The sequence below is a fragment of the Gorilla gorilla genome, chromosome 14 (assembly GCF_029281585.2).
Source record: "Gorilla gorilla gorilla isolate KB3781 chromosome 14, NHGRI_mGorGor1-v2.1_pri, whole genome shotgun sequence".
NCBI classification, from domain to species: Eukaryota; Metazoa; Chordata; class Mammalia; order Primates; family Hominidae; genus Gorilla; species Gorilla gorilla.
The window spans coordinates 51,093,890-51,108,986 of NC_073238.2; the positions used below are offsets into that span (position 1 = coordinate 51,093,890).

Genomic DNA, 15,097 nt, shown 5'->3' on the forward strand with positions numbered 1-15,097 from the left:
CAAGATAATCATCAATGAATGTTTAAAAATAATCCCTTCACTGACAGATTATTCATAATCTTTCAAATGTCATTTAAGTGTTTGAATGTCATGTCCAAATAAGATGGTTCACCAAGCAAATATTTTTAAAAGGTTTGGCTCACATTATGGACCTTTATGGATCTTTAACATGATCAATAAAAACATATATATAATTGGAAATACTGCAAATTGATGAGATATAGCCTTCAAGCATATTTGAAAAGGTCTTCCTTATTCAAATTATAATTTTTAATTTATATTTTGTATATTAATATATTTATTTTCAAATATACAGAAAAGTTGAAAGACTAGGACATGCTTGTCCAACTCACAGCCCATGGGTCACATGTGGACCAGGACAGCTTTGAATGCGGCCCAACCCAAATTCATAAACTTTCTTAAAATATTATGAGTTTTTTTGTGATTCTCTTTTTAACTCATCTGCTATAGTTAGTGTCAGTGTATTTTACGTGTGGCCCAAGACAGTTCTTCTTCCAATGTGGCCCAGGGAAGCCAAAAGATTGGACACTCTTGGATTAGAGCAAGGAACACCCATATGCCTGCCACCTACATTCAGCAATTGCAAGTATTTTGCTGTAATTGCTTCCTATATGTTTGTATATTTGACTAAAACATTTCAAAGTAAAATACAGTGACCATGCTATTTCACCTCTGAGTTCTTAATCATGAATCTCCTAAATATAAGGATATTCTCTTGCATAACCACAATTTTATTGCTATACCTTTAAAAATTCAGGAGTGGGCTGCAGCCTGGGCGACAAGGCTTCCCCCAGCTGACCTCTGTGCCCTAGAAACCGTAGGGACCCAATGGGTCAGCTCACTTGGGTGGGTGCGGTGGCACCAACCATGGGCGCTTTAGAAGAAGGCTTCATTGTGCCCTTCTCCTCTGACTCTGATGCACATTTTGATGCTGCGGTTGGATATTTAGAGGACGTTATCATGGATGAAGATTTCCAGTTATTACAGAGAAATTTCATCAACAACTACTACCAGGAGTTTGAGGACACCGAAGAGAATAAACTCACCTAAACACCTATTTTTAATGAATATATTTCTTTGGCAGGAAAGTATATAGAAGAACAGTATATAGAAGAAAGTATACAGAAGAACACACCTATTTTTAATGAATATATTTCTTTGGCAGGAAAGTATATAGAAGAACAGTTGCTGGAGCAAATTCTTGGCTTTACCATGGCAACTTTCACAACGTTATAGCACCACAAAGATGAAGTGCTTGGTGACATACTCCAAATGCTGCTCAAATTTACAGATTTTCTGGCTTTTAAAGAAATGTTTCTGGACTGCAGAGCAGAAAAAGAAGCCCAGAGACTGGACTTAAGCCATGGTTTAGTGGAGACTTCATTGTGCAAATCATCTTCTATGACAGCTTCTCAGAACAATCTGCAGCAGTAGGACCTACCTCCAGACAATGAATGGGATCATTCTCAATTTCATGGGCTCAGTAGTTCAATAGGCTCAGCTCATGATGACAGAACGTATCCTGGAAAAATTGATTCTGTTCTGCAACTCTTCATTCGCATTAAATATTGATGGGGTAAAAGCCAAAATGATCTAATCCTCCTGGACCTATTTATCCTGAAACATCTTGTTGGGTTTTGTTTTTGTTTTTGTTTTTGTTTTGAGACAGGGTCTCGCTCTGTCGCCCAGGCTGTACTGTAGTGGCCCAATCTCGGCTCACTGCAGCTTCCACCTCCCTGGTTCAAATGATTCTCCTGTCTCAGCCTCCCAAGTAGCTGGAATTACAGGCACCCACCACCACGCCCAGCTAATTTTTTTGTATTTTTAGTAGAGACGGGGCTTCACCATGTTGGCCAGGCTGGTTTTGAACTCGTGACCTCAAGTGATCCGCCTGCCTCAGCCTCCCAAAGTGCTAGGATTACAGGTGTGAGCCAACATACCCACCCCTCCCCCAGCCGAATCACCTTCTTGTATTCATTAACCCTAATACTCCTCCCCTCCCCAAGTAGGTACCTCTCTCAGGTGCTTCTGACTCAGGCAGCTTGTGAGCAAGCCCATGTCAAGCATTCCACCCTGTGGGGGGCCTTTCCTCACCCCAGCATTCATGTTTGTGTATCAAAACCCATCATCATGAACCCTCTTTATCCCAGCAGCGTTTGCATAAATTTTTTGTGCACTTGCATCTCATTCTTGACATGGATTAGAGTTTCAGTTCTTCAGCCCCCATGAGGTTTTTTATATTTATCTAGGGTGTTACTCCAGCCAGCTGTCCATCTTGAGATTTTTGAATCTCCTGTGATCACAGCTTGTCCTGGCTGGAGGAATCAACTGAAAGAGATATCCTTTATCTAAAAGCTACATGTGAAAATTCCTGGTCTTAACATTTGAAGTCCTTGTGTGACTATGTCTTCTGCTGGCCCTGATGTAGTCCCACTATTTTCAGAAGTCTCTTTGAAGTGTTATTTTTGGAAAATATTTGTATAGATGAATTCTCAGGCTAACCTAGTTTTCTGAGTAGCCTTGCAGTAAGGGAAATCAAAACTTAAGCAGGGAAGAGGGTGGGGTATGACCTTATAAGGGGATAATGCAACTTAGGCAATATCCAGAAAGATTGTAACCCCATAGTACTCGACCAATGAGGAACTTGGGGAGGGACTTGCATGCTAGGAGATAAATTACCTGCTATGATTGCCCTGGGTGTGCCTGCCTATCAGACACCTGATCTTGCAAGACCGCCATTAAAAGTATCATTTCCACTGGATATGATTTTGGAACTTCCATGATTACCCACTTAAAGATCAAAGTATTATATACCGTGTGCTTTTTAGTGAATGTTACGAAGGCAAAAATGCTTTCTACGTTGGCATTCATTCTTATTTTACTGGGCACCTATGAATGCATGCTGTGTGCTAGAAATACACTAAAAGGTATCCGTTCTTATAGCATGTTTGTTTGTTTGCATGTTTGCTGAAAATCCTTTCTGTATAAACAAGTTTGCTGGGTTCTCAGGGTTAGGTAGGGACTCTGCCATTTCTGACTGTCAAAATCTCTCCTATGGAGATGATGTTCCACTGCCAGTCTAGCTCTGCATGAGTAGGAAATAGTAAACACCCTTACCAGTCATCTGTCTGCTTTGGTTTAGTGCAATGTATGGTAGAATATTACTTATCAGAAAACATGTATGTCATCTCCGGAAAGAAGAAAAATCACAGCAGTTCCAGTCTCAACGTGTACCTTTGATTTTTTAAAATTAAAAATAAGAATCTGTACCGACTTTTCACTTGGCTATCTTACTTTTAAAGGACAAGCTACAAGTGATGTGTTTTTCTATACTGATGCATCACTTATTAAATGCTTTTGTACCATGAGTAAAAAAAAATTCAGAATCATTATTTAATGTCATCTAATACTCAGTTCATTTTCAAATGTCTCCAACTGTCCCCAAAATACCTTTTGACAATAGCAAAAATCAATTGCATTTGTGCATCATGACTCTATTTTAAGCTAGAAAATTTCTTGGCCCTATTTTTTAATATAATTTTTATAAAATTGACCTTTTTTACTAAGCCAGTTGTCCTTTCGAATTTCCGCATTCTGAATTTTTCTGACTGACTCTTCATGGTGCCATTTAACTTATTCCTCCCTCTCATCCCTATAAATACGAAATGAGCTCTATAGACTTCATTAGATTCACATCAAACATTTTTGGCAAGAATCATATGTAATGCTTATACTTCATATTTCCTCACATCAGGAGGTAGCAGATGTCAGGTTTCCTCCTATAACTAATGCTAAGGAGGGCACAGTCCTATCTCTCCACTGCAAAGGTAGAGCTACAGCGCAAATGAGGTCCTTCTTACATTTTAAGGAAAGGAGCTCAATCTCATTATAGTATAGGGAATTATCATGACTTAATCAATAAACATAATATTTTTTAAATAAGCTTGCCAGATTAGTCTTTACAGGCTACTAACAGAATACCACAGACTGGGTGACTCATAAAAACAACAAATATTTATTTCTCACCATTCTAGAGAGTGGGAAGTCCAAGATCAAGGTGCCAGTAGATTCTGTGTCTGGTGAGGGCCCTATTCCGGATTCACAGATAGTTGTCTTTTTGCTGTGTCCTCTCATGGCAGAAAGGGTGAAGAATCTCCCTGGAGTCTCTTTTATAAGAGCACTAATCACATTCATGAGGGCTCTGCCCTCATAGTCTAATCACCCCCAAAGGACCCACCTCCTAATACCATCACCAGGGGTGTTAAGATTTTAACATTTAAATTTTAAGGGCACATAAACATTCAATCCATTGCACTTGCTCAATGCTAATTTTTACAGTTTTCAGCTTTGTCGCATAATCTAACATAACGGTAGGTTAAAAGATACTGACTCAGAAATATATTGCTCTCATTTGGATGCTGTGATGATTAGGTTTAAAGATCCATTAACATTTTACAATACCAGATTGGGTGGTTTCAAACAGATGTGGAATATCTTTGCCAGCATTTTCAAGAAAAGTTAATTGATTTCAGTATGGTGCCTCTCATATAAAAAAAAACTTAATTGGACTTTGAGGACAACATATGATTTAATCTGTCATAATAAAAAGATCTCGGATCCAGCTAAGACTTTCTCACCCACTTGTTCGAAAATAATCTAAATTATGGCAGCATTCCTCCCATCCAAGTACTAACCAGGCCTGACCCTGCTTAGTTTCTGAAATCAGATGAGATCAGGTGGGTTCAGGGTGGTATGGCCAAATGGCAACATTCCTACTACACATATAGCTGAGGATGGTTTCAAAATGCTTACTGTGAGTGTCATGAAAATCAATTGCAAACCGGTGACAGGAGATTTTAAGCTAACTTTCATAGACTCTTTACAAAATATTGAACCATAGACCTAGGAAACAGACATGTCATTGAATTTTAATACAAGATATTGTTTTCAAATATTTCATATCATTAGCATATATTTGTTTAAGTTGAAAGTACTATGATAAGATATATATGTTCTGATAATTACATTTTGAAACTGTTGTTATTAGTCTGTTCTCATGCTACTAATAAAGACATACCCGAGACTGGGTAATTTATAAAGAAAGAGGTTTAATGGACTCACAATTCCACGTGGCTGGGGAGGCCTCACAATCACGGCCAAAGGCGAAAGCCACGTCTTACATGGAGGCAGGCAAGAGAGAATGAGAGCTAAATGAAAGGAGAAACCCCTTATAAAATCATCAGATCTCATGAGACTTATTCACCACCAAGAGAACAAGGGGGAAACCAAGAGAATATGGGGGAAACCATCCCTGTAATTCAATTATTTCCCACTGTGTCCCTCCCACAACACGTGGGAATTATGGGAGCTACAAATCAAGATAAGATTTGAGTTGGGACACAGCCAAACTATATCATCTGTATATTTATTTTTTGACTACTTGTTTTTTTCTCTACCATTTGGAATCCCCAGAGCACAATCTCTTAGAGCCTCTTGTCCGATGGTTTCTTTTTCCAGTCTACTCTATTCACCATTGCTTATCAGAGAATGGTCACCCATGTGTTTTTAAGCTTTAGAGACTGGTTGTATAACTAAATAAATTGTGGGATTTTAAGACATTATGTGAGATACTGTTATCCATACCATGTGTCACAATAGAATTATTTTATCCTTCATTTTTAAATAATGCCCAACTCATTTTCTCCCTTCAATGCCCATAATTTGTCTTGGATGTTTTCCCTACTTCAATTAAAGGTTTTCATCTTGTTCTCTTATCATATACAAACTAGTGTGGTTTTGGTTTCTCCTAAACTATTTCTATTCAGGTGTTTACATATGCCTCTGTTCTTTCCTTTTCTTATACCTCTTATTTTAAAATGACCTCTATCTATTTCTTATTTATTTTATCAGATGAGCACATTTGACTACATCATTATAGTTCTGCCTAATTGTGCCTGGAAATTAACACGTTAGATACACATATTATTAGATTATAAATTACTTTCTTCTTTGTATCTCCTTTATATTACATTTAGGACAATGTGGAATATTTTAAATTGTGATAAAAATAAACATTCCCAAATCTACCATATTGACCATTTTAAAATATACAGCTCAATAGTGCTAAGTATATTTACATTGTTGTGCAACCAATCTCCAGAACTTTTCATCTAGTTAAACTGCAACTCTATACCCCTTAAACAACTCTCTATTTTCCCCTCCTTCCAGCTCCTGAGGATAATGTTGATTTTTAAATTCTTTGCATAAGCATGTCATTTTAAATGCGAATTTTATTTTGAGATTGTGAAAGAAATTTTACAAAATGTTTGTTTAAAAAAATGAGGGACCTTTGGGTCTAACAGAATCAAGAACCACCACTCTAAGCTCCTTGAAGGAAGAGTGTTTTATTTACCTTGGTATTTCCAGGGCCTACCACGGCGTAAATAATAGAAGCTCAATAAATATATATTGAAAGAATGAGTGATTGGAAAGCTAAGCGAAGCCAAGCATAGTGACTCATACCTACAATCCCAGTTCTTTGGGCGGCCGAGGTAAGAGGATTACTTGAGGCCAGGAGTTCAAGACCGGCCTGGGCAAAATGGCAAAACCCCATCTCTACAAAATAAATAAATTAATTAACTAATTAATTAATTTAAGTAGCTGGGTGTGGTGGTACTGACATGTAGTCCTGGCTACAAGGGAAGCTGAGGCAGGAAGATCACTTGAGGCCAGGAGTTTAAACTGCAGTGAGCTATGATTGTACCACTGCATCCAGCCTGGGTGACAGAGCAAGACCCTGTCAAAAAAAAACAAGAAAGAAAAGAAAGAGAAGAAAGAAAGTAAGAAAGTAAGAAAGAAAGAAAGAAAGAAAGAAAGAAAGAAAGAAAGAAAGAAAGAAGAAAGAAAGAAAGGAAGGAAGGAGAAAAAAGAAAAGAAAAGAAAAAGGGAAAGAGAGAGGAAGGAAGGAAGGGAAGAAAAGGAAAGAAAGGAGAAAAAGAAAAGTTAAGCAAGAGAAACCACTATCACTCACAAAAGATCACGTGTTGTATGATATCAGTCAATGAAATGCCCAGGATAAGCAAATCTATCAAGACAGAGACAGAAAGCAGATTCGTGGTTGCCTAGGGGTGGGAAAGGAAAAGACTCGGGAGGAAGAATGGGAATGACTGCTGATAGGTACAGGGTTTCTTTCTGAGTGGAAGAAAATCCAAAGTTAGGTTAAGGTTACACAACTCTGGAAATATACTAAAAAAAAAATTGAATTGTACACTTAAAATGGGTAACCTTTACGGTACATAAATTATATCTCAATAAATTCTTTTAAAGAATTGATTGAATACATCCTAAAAACCTATAGTCACCATCCTTAACAAGTCCTTTAGGACTTCACCAAAAGTTCAACCGATTATGATTTTATGCTTTCATTTGAAATGCTAAGTATTCTCAGAATATCAGATGTACAATTACATCTTCTGTCCAAAGTAAAATACAAATTATTATTTTATTTTATTAAATCATTCAGAACAAACTGTATTCAACCAACTCAGCAGTATAGTGTAAACTCAAGGGACGGGAACTATGGAATTGCTTCCTTCTGTATTGGTAACAGATTAAACAAAATTAAACAAGCAAATGACACTGAAGAAGTAAGCTTACTCATCCATGGTGGATCCCCTGTGGGCAGAGTGCCATGGAAACCTCTTACAGCCAAGTGTATGAAGAATAAATCCTGCTCATGAGGATTAGACCCTTGATCTCACCTGAGGAGAAGTGGGTGCTTCCCCACCCATGGTGCTGAGCTGGCAGAATGAGGCTGGAGTCAAGGTTCTGTCGAGGTAATCTTTATTTTTTTATTTTTATTTTTTGAGATAGAGTCTCACTCTGTCACCCAGGCTGGAGTGCACTGGTGCAATCTTGGCTCACTGCAACCTACACCTCCTGGGTTCAAGTGATTCTCCTCCCTCAGCCTTCCGAGTAGCTGGGACTACAGGCGTGTGCCACCACGCCTGGCTAATTTTTGTATTTTTAGTAAAGACAGGGTTTCACTATGTTGGCCAGGCTGGTCTCGAACTCCTGACCTCAGGTGATTCGCCCACCTTGGCATCCCAAAGTGCTGCAATTGCAGGTGTGAGCCACCGTGGAGTTAACATTTGAATCTTAGATTATGATCCTTCCTGTGCCAGGGAGGGGCTGATTCTTTCCTGTGCTTGCACATTAAAGCCCCCCTGCACCAGGGCCTAGATTAGGTGTCTCCCCAATATTTACTGTTAAATATGGCCATGGAGTGTTTACCTAACTGCCAACTAAAAACTACTTCATCATTGCTTTTCTTTTCTTTCCTTTTAGAAAACTTCAGTACTCCCATAACTGATACTTGATTAACATACCTGGCACTCTAGCTTAATTCTTCTGAGGAATTTCAGTAGCATTTAAATTTATTTTCTCAACTCAAAAGCATTTTTGTTGTTCTTCCAGAGGATATAGCCCTGATGTTAACATATTCTTTTTCTCTTGTCCGACAATGTGAGACAATGCAGTTGACCCCTTGAACAACACAGGGGTTAGGGGCACTGACCCCTGTGCAATTGAAAATCCTCATATAACTTTTGACTCCCAAAAAACTTCAATATTAATAGTCTCCTCTTAACTGGAAGCCTTACTGAGAACATAAACAGTATATTTTGTATGTTATACATATCACATACTGTGTTCTTACAATAAAGTAAGCTAGAGAAAAGAAAATTGTATTAAGAGAATCATAAGGAATACAAAATATATTTACTATTCATTAAGTGGATCATTATAAAGATTTTCATCCTTGTTGTCTCCACATTCAGTAGGATGAGGAGAACAAAGAGAAGAGGTTGGTCTTGCTGTCTTAGGAGTGGCAGAGTCAGAAGAAAATCCACATATAAGTGGACATACATAGTTCAAACCCCTGTTTTTCAAGGATCAACTGTAGTTCATAACAAAACAGTGATAAGTATACGTAATAGAGAGGGTATGAAAGCTCTGTTTTTAACCTTGTTTGAAAAGTCATTTCCAGGCCAGGCATGTTGGCTCATGCCTGTAATCCTAGCACTTTGGGAGGCTGAGGCGAGCGAATCACCTAAGGTCAGGAGTTCAAGACCAGCCTGGTCAACATGGCAAAACCCCATCTCTACTAAAAATACAAAAATTAGCTGGGTGTGATGGCACATGCCTGTAATCCCAGCTACTTGGGAGGCTGAGGCAGGAAAATTGCTTGAACCTGGGAGGTGGAGGTTGCAGTGAGCCAAATTCGGGCCACTGCACTCGAGCCTGGGCAACAAGAGCAAGACACGGTCTCAAAAAAAAAAATAAAAATCAGTTCCAATAACAATTCTTGCTTTTCAACTTTATTTTCATGACTCCTTGATTGATTCAACATGATTTTAAGAAAAGTCCTGTTCCCTGGGACTGCATTACAAGCTGTCTAGATAGCTCCCATGAAATGGAAATTAACCCCACACCAGGGGAGGCAAATTGTCCTATAGATTATTCTATATTATGTAGACTTTCAATTATGTAGACTTCCACAGACTTTGATCAAAACAAAATCTTCCCTAAGAGTCCACTAGGCTCATATAGCAAATCTAAAATAACTTCTTGTCAAGACAGGTAAAAACTGGCCACAATTATGGCCACAATTTTGTAAAAAGTAGCATTTGGAAGTTGTAACTATAGTTCTAAAAATGAAGTAAGCATCCTGATCCACAAGGTGTCGATAAAGTTCTAGACGTTTTTGTTATAGAAAAAAAAAATGACAAACTGTCATCTGTCTGTTGTATTCTGAACACTTGATTTTTTTTTTTTTTTTTTGAGATAGGGTCTCACTCTGTCACCCAGGCTAGAGTGCAGTGGCATAATCACAGCTCACTGTAGCCTCGATCTCCTGGGCTCAAGTGATCCTCCTGCCTCAGCCTCCCAAGTAGTTGGAACACAGGCACGTGCCACAACACCTGGCCAATTTTTTTATTATTATTTTTTTGTAGAGATGGGATTTCACCATGCTGCCTAGGCTGGCCTCAAACTCCTGGGCTCAAGTGATCCTCCCGCCTCAGCCTCCCAAAGTGTTGGGATTACGAGTGTGAGCCACCATGCCTAGCACACATTCTGAGCACTTTAAAGGACACAGTAAGCCAATAAAATAGGCTGACACATATTTAAGGAGTCACTGGACATCCAGGAGCCCTTCACACTCATCAGAACTCTTGGGATGACCCAGACTCTGGCCACATGATTGATTACATTCAAACTTTAGAGCCATCCCCACCCAAAATACTGGCTTGTCTTGGTGCACACATCATAGCAGGTACCAAAATACTCTTCAAGAGGATAAACACCAAAGGCCATGGAGGATAGCCACCAAAAATTGGCTTGGCCCACAAATCATAGAACTAATGATGGTGACATCTTACTGTTATTTTGCTCACATTAATTGAAAAAGACTAGTGTAAGAAGAGGAAATAAGTAATGATGCAAAACAAGCAGCATCTATACTCTACCCTCCAATGACCACAATAATGGTGAACAAATATTTAAATGTAGTTTCCTTAATTTTAACCATCTACTAGTCCTTTGTCATCTAAAAGTACACTAGTGCTGCTTAGCTCTGTGTCTCTGTCCTCTCTGTCCTTGCCACCCCCCAGGGAGTCTGTGGCATTTGCTTAGCTCAGGAACTGAGCCTACGCAAATATTCAAAAGGATGTCAGCTTGTTTCCCACTGCCCTACTTTTTGCAGCAAGTTCCCTTTAATTTTGAAGGCAGACTATTTGGTTCACAGAATGAAAAGATTTCCGATACCTCACAAGAACATGTGAGTTGTATTTGTGTTTTGGTTATTTATTTTATTTATTTATTTATTTATTTATTTGGAGACAGGGTCTGGCTCTCTCACCCAGGCTGGAATGCAGTGGCATAATCTCAGTTCACCACAGCCTTGACCTCCTTGGGCTCAAATGATCTTCCCACCTCAGCCTGGGACTACAGGTGTGCGCTACCACACCCAGCTTATTTTTTGTTGATTTTTTTGTAGAGATGAGGTTGCCCAGGCTGGTCTTGAACTCCTGAGCTCAAGTGATCTGACCACCTTGGCCTCCCAAAGTGTTGAGATTACAGGCATGAGCCACCACACCCAGCACGAGGTGTGTCTGGATTGGAACCGGATCCATGGATGGCATGAAGTCAGTGTCCATCCTCTTGGCTTGGATATTGCAGGACCAGTTCTTTTCTGATGCTGGACAGATTCCAGGAGCCTCGCCTTCTGTTTAATTAAGTTTGCTCTCCAGGAAGACATTTCTTTTGATGGCTTGATTCAGTGCTTCTCTGTCTCCCAAAGTAATGATCATGGCATTTATGCTCTTTCCAAAGCATAACTTGTTTGTACTCAGTTCCCTGACAGATTTCTGTAATTGATCTTTAATCACTTTAGCCTATGCTAGACCATCCTCTAATGCTCAGATCTCTGGGAAGCCTTAAGAATGTTGCATTGTGAATTTTCTTTGGCCATGTATACCTCCATATAGAGTCTGGTACTTTTAGTCAGAAGGTTCCTGTTCCCAGTTTAATTTGTTCTAGCTGTTTTTCCAATCCAACTTTGTATTCCTATCTTTCCCCCTAGTCACTGCATTCTGCTCATATGTTATAGCAGATCTCTCTAAAAGGTAGAGTCTTCTTCTGAGATGAAGTCCGTCTTCCTGAATTCCTCCAACACATAAACTAGTGAGGAAATTAGTCTTCTTGTGGTATGGTTTCCAGGCTCAGCAGGTGAGGACTCTCATTGACAGCAATAAGGAACCTAAAACATTTTTTTGTATACTGCTATTACGTGGAAATTCAGTATTATCCCAAACTATTACCTTCCTGCTTTAGTGCATATCATGAACAATTGACTGCATAGATACCATGATAATAGTGATAGTAACATAAACTGAAGAGATTGGGAACGTGGTTGTGGGGGTACACATTGATATACCACCTCGACTGATGGTAGGGTAACTTAGCAATCGAGGTACCTTAGCATTAGAGCTCTTCTGCATGAAAAATGGCAAGGACGAATGAGAAAACAACAGTATATTATGAAAAAAGTTGAAGATCTAAGTGGCCCAAACCATGACTACACAAATTATAACAATAACTACTTTTCTTCCTGTTGTCTCATAGTTCTGAGTAAGTCCCCAAGGAAGAGAACACCAGCTCCCAGAGCACCAGTGTGGTCCCAAACTGGTTTTGTATTCTGAAACTCATTCCCCCTCTTCAGCCCACATCTTCATCTAAGAGAAGCTGAGAGTGGCAAAACCAAATAAAATGCAAAGAGAGGATTTCTTCTAAGACAGTGGCAAGTGAACTGTGTGTTTCCTTTGTCAAAAAACAAAATCTCAACAAATTCAATTTAAAATGTAATTGGATTTTATTAGCAATTCATGAATCAAGCAGCACCCCATCTTGGACAAGATTTGGACAGGCATTCTGCTGGACATGGAAAAACAGTCCGTTTTTTAAAGGTAGCTTGAGCAGGAACAAGGAAATAGTATAATGCAAAAAAGCAGATTGGTTAGTGTCAGATTACTTTCGTTGTAAGGGTTAGAGCAGAGGGGACTTCCTTATTATATAGGCTAAAACTGGGCTGATCGGAGATTTGGCTATCATCTCTTTCCTGATTTCTCAGAAGGTCAGATTAAACAACCTATTTTCAGTTTGGGGATGTGAAACTTGAGCATGAGTGACTGCATTCTGGTTTGGTCTGCAGGAACCTGGTGTAGGAGCTCAGTCTAAATCAATGGACTCTCATAAATTTAACACCCTTCTTCCTTTCAAGATAAATGAGTAGGACTTAGAAAAAATATTATAGAGAAATCGCACACACATACCGTAGAGTTTGCAGGGTAACAAGGAATGTTGCCTGAATCTTTCTAAAATACATCTAAAAGCAAGGGACTAGCTAAAGCTGTCTTGATAAAAAATGTAAAAAGCTAGGGACACCAGTAGCTATAGAAGCCAGCTTCTCTTTTATCTCTGGTAGGGCAAGATGGTTGGATTTAGTTATCCCAAAAGGACTTTGTCCAGGAGGAGCACATGTGGCAGTATGGCGATCCACCAGCAGAAAGATGCTAAGTAATGGGTATCACTTAAATCAGGGGAACAGAAGTCATAGAAGCCCCCAGAAAGGAAGCCATCATTAGGACATCTGTCACATGAAAATCCCCAACTACAGATTCCAGTAGCACCCACCATCTATGATTCCCTCTTCAACTTTAGCTCTCCCCATCCCTGTGCCTTAATTGAAGGAGTCAAAAATAGCAACATAGCCAGGCGTGGTGGTGGCATGCACCTGTAATCCCAGCTACTCAGGAGGCTGAGGCAGGAGAATCACTTGAACCTGGGAGGTGGAGTCTGCAGTGAGCCGAGATCGTGCCATTGCACTCTGGCCTGGACAACAAGAGCAAAACTCCATCTCAAAAAGAAAAAAAAATCACAAAAGTAAATAGGGGAGAAAGCGGAGGACAGGAGAATGAAGAAACTGGGCATGCTGTCTGCCTACCACCCCATTAGTTAATTTTCAGACTTGAATTATAAAGGAGAGAAGCTCCAAAGTACATGAAAAAAAATGAAGTTTGATATTATTGTTTTCCAAGGCTTTTTGTAGCCTGAAAATGAGATTGCTTATTAATTCATAAAAGTGAATAGAGAAACTAAGGGATCGTCCCAAAATATTCTCCAGAGTTGGGAAAGAAAAAGCAGACACATCAGGTCTGAAGAAAGTGGTAGAAGAAAATAGTTATTTCCTAGATCCTACCAATCCAGCTCATTCAATAAACTGATTGCCCTGCCATTACCCTTAATTGAGCCCTTTCTAAGTGCTGGCATATTGTCTCATTTAATACTGTAGAGGGGAAAAGTAACTTCTTTTCCTCATCCATCACAAGGGTCCTGGCTAATACTCCTATAACAAAAGACAGATTAATGAGAGAAAAGCTTAACAAATTTATTTAACAAAAGTTTTACTTGAAACGAGAGCCTTCAGAAATAAACACTCAAAGAAACAGAGAAAACTGTTTTCACGCCTAGGTTTGATAAAGAGTGGATAGTCATATAAAAGTATAATTGGACAAAGGGGATATGATCTAGCAGTAATAAACTGAGGGGACTTAGCAAGGCCTGTTTGTTCAGACTCTTCTTAGCATCACTATGTCCTCATTCCTTTCCTCTGAGTTTAGGGCAGGACACCTGTCACATGAGGTTCTTATGACCTACTTTCAGGAGAGGTATGTCAAAGAATTCTTTTACAGCCAGCTCTCACACATAAAGATAGGAGAAGGTCAGACAGTGGCCTCCAAGTTTCCATATTTGGGGTAGCGTGTCCTGGACCCCATCAATAATAACAGCAAATCTATAAGGTAGGCCAGTTCTCACAGTCTCTTGCTAATTTAGGGATAAGATTCCCTTGGGGCTTATTAAAAATAAACGCTGAGGCCAGGCATGGTGGCTCGTGCCTGTAATCCCAGAACTTTGGGAGACCAAGGCAGGCAGATTGCCTGAGCTCAAGAGTTCAAGACCAGCCTGGGCAACCTGGTGAAACCCCATCTCCACTAAAAATACAAAAACTAGCTGGGCATGGTGGCCTGCGCCTGTAATCCCAGCTACTCGGGAGGCTGAGCCAGGAGAATCACTTGAACCTGGAAGACAGAGGTTGCAGTGAGCTGAGATTGTGCTATTGCACTCCAGCCTGGGAGTGCAGTAAAAAAAAAAAGTTAGCTGGGGATGATAGCGTGTGCCTGTGGTCCCAGGTACTTCGGAGGCTGAGGTACAGGATCACTTGAGCCCTAGAGGTCAAGGCTGCATTGAGCTGAGATTGCGCCACTGCACTCCAGCCTGGGCAACAGAGCTAGACCCTGTCTCAAAAAAAAAAAAAAGAAAGAAAGACAGAAAAAAGAAAAAAATAAAATTATTCTAGTAATCGAATGTGTAAAATTATAAGGAGAAGATTTGTTTCTCATCGATGCTTACTCAAAAAGAAGTCTTCTTCTGTTAGGAATATAGCACATACAATAAAAAT

At 39.5% G+C, this 15,097-nt stretch overlaps 1 pseudogene; it reads left to right on the top strand.

Annotated features, from left to right (window-relative positions):
• The first annotated feature begins 888 nt into the window (after positions 1 to 888).
• Positions 889 to 1,529, top strand: LOC101137676 (ADP-ribosylation factor-like protein 2-binding protein; annotated as a pseudogene).
• The last annotated feature ends 13,568 nt before the right edge of the window (positions 1,530 to 15,097 follow it).